This window comes from Rhagoletis pomonella, unplaced genomic scaffold (genome assembly GCF_013731165.1).
Source record: "Rhagoletis pomonella isolate Grant_MI unplaced genomic scaffold, Rhpom_1.0 Rhpom_scaffold_00009, whole genome shotgun sequence".
Taxonomy (NCBI): domain Eukaryota; kingdom Metazoa; phylum Arthropoda; class Insecta; order Diptera; family Tephritidae; genus Rhagoletis; species Rhagoletis pomonella.
Genome location: NW_023458563.1, coordinates 26025764 through 26028575, shown reverse-complemented (window position 1 = coordinate 26028575; position 2812 = coordinate 26025764).

Genomic DNA, 2812 nt, shown 5'->3' with positions numbered 1-2812 from the left:
TCTGGAAGTGTTCATGGTAGAGCAGTCGAACATGGTATGGAGATATACGAAAACAATCGCATACTTATGGAGAAAAATTGTGGTTTTTGAAAAAGGGGGCGTGGCACCTCCCATACAAACCGAATCTTTCTACTGCATATCTCTGGAAGTGTTCATCGTAGAGTACTCGAACATGGTATGGAGATATATGAAAAAAATCGCATACTCTTTGAGAAAAATTGCCGTTATTGGAAAGGGGGCGTGGCACCTCCCATACAAACCGAATTTTTGATACTGTAGTGTATCTCTGGAAGTGTTCATGGTAGAGTACTAGAACTTGGTAGGGAGATACATACAGTGACGGGCAAAACTGTAACATGGTGCAACACTTTTTACTTCAGCCATCGCTATCTTTCCAAGTTCTAACGACTTTTATACTTTTGTTGTATATTCTTATTGGTACACCTGTACTTCCTCTCTCACAATGATTTGAAGTCAACCCAACAATAATAATAAAACCAGCAAACAAAAATGTAAATTATTACAAATGTTACAGTTTTGCACTCATATATTTTTAAGAACTTTTTAACAATTTTCACGAAAAAAGAACTATTAACACAATGTTCAGTACCCTTTTGCTTGTTTTAGTTCCTGGATGCGATTTGGCATACCTTATTTGTATCTCTATAAAAATTCTGGAGGTATATCCTCCCATATATCCTTAGTTTGCTTTCACAGCTCATGTACTCGATTTTACGGACTTTGATACTTATTAAGCTGTGCTTTTAGTTGATTTCGCAAACTCTCGATAAGATTCATGTCCGCGGATTGTGGAGGTCATTTCAAATTAGCAAATTGTTGCTATTGTATACAGACTTTGCGAACATGTGCAGTGTGTTTTGAGCGATTTATCAGTAGAAACTCTAATTTTGGTTATATTTTTTCTAAGTCTTAACATTTCCAAGTAGCAAATTCCACAATTTTTTGCCACCTTTTGTGAGGTCCCGCCTTTCCGCAGTAAATCTATTATTTACATTTATGGTTCCTGATTAACTATATTATTTACTGGTGATCACTTCTTCAATAAGTTACAATACAGAAAAAAGTCATCTGACTTCCAACTAAGTAAGAGATAACTGTAAAATGCAAAACTGAGCGTGAGTGCAAAACTGTAACATTTGCCTTAATTTACATTTTTGTCTGCTGGTTTTTTTTATTGTTGTTGTATTGACTTCAAATCGTTATGAGAGAGGGAGTAGGGATGTACCAACAAGAATATACAATAATAATAATATCCCAAAGGTTTTTACCCTCCATTCCCGCCCATCCGCACGAGGGGCGCAGTCCGCATGACGTACGGAACCAATATTTTAAATTTTTGCGCCGAGTCACGATAGGCAGGAGTTTGTTAAGTGTCGAGATCTAAAACTGTTCAGCTACAGAACTAAATTCATCAGCTGATTTTATGTATTTATGTCAATAATTCACTTATTGAGAGAGGAGAGTATCGCTTTCTTACTGACTGACTGTATGAAATGCTTGAAGTGATAGAATGCGTCAACCGATTTGTTATAATTGCTTCAAATAATTTAGAAATTGCAGAGAGCTTAGCTATGCCCCGGTAGTTCTCCACTGAAGACCTGCTACCGCTTTTATGTAAGGGGGTTATGAACGATTCCTTCCATACAGTTGGAAAAACGCCCTCTTTAAGAGACAAATTAAATAAGGCTGTTAACGGCTCATAGAGATAATCAGCACAATTTCTAAGAAAACAAGTGGGGATCTGGTCAGGACCATAACTAAAATACTGCTTTAAAGACTTCAGGTAAACTAAAACATCATCGGAAGATATTATAGGGTTATGTATTGAGTTAATTGGACTTAGTTTAAAAGGATAGTCAAAGTATGCTTGGGAGTTAGTGGAATAATTGGATTTAAAAAACTGAGCGAACATGTTAGAAATTGTTTGATTATCACCAGAGACGGTATTTTGATACTTCATGGCGAAAGGAAACCCACGTACATTTCGCTTGGAGTTTACGAAATCATAAAATGATTTGGGGTTATATATTATACGTCGGAGGATGAAAGTCGTTAGAACTTGGAAATATAGCGGTGGCTGAAATAAAAAGTGTTACACCATGTTACAGTTTTGCTCGTCACTGTATATTAAATCAAGCACATGGCCATGAAGAAAAATTGGGGCTATTAGAAAAAGGGGCGTGGCACATCCTACACAAAGCGAATTTTTCATACTGCATATCCCGGAAAATGTTCAAAGAAGAGGACTCGAACATGGTATGGAGATAAATGAAAGCCATCGCATCCCCATGGAGTAAAATGGTGGTTATTGAAAAAGGGGGCGTGGCACCTCACATACAAATCGATTTTTTCATACTGAATACCTCCGGAAGTGTTCACGATAGAGTACTGGAATTTGGTGATTAGGGTAGGATAGGGACCTAAAAAAATTGTCTCTATTTATTATTTTAGAATTTTTAGTAAATTTTTATGAAAACTCTAATACATAAAAAAATCGTGTAACGGTGTTTGTGGTCGAACTGCTCCGAAACGGCTTGACCGATTTGCATGAAATTTTTTTTATATATTCGGTAGGAATGATAATAGGTTGTAAAGTACTATGTTTCATACCGCCAAACCGGAATATTAGAAGATAAATGCGTCCCTGAAAATCATGAACGTGAACTGGTGGTGAAAATGTTTCAATACAAAAAATTAATTTGGGCGGGATGAAGTTCGCCGGGTCTGCTAGTATAATAATAATAATAATAATATCCCAACGGTTTTTACCCTCCATTCCCGCCCATCCGCA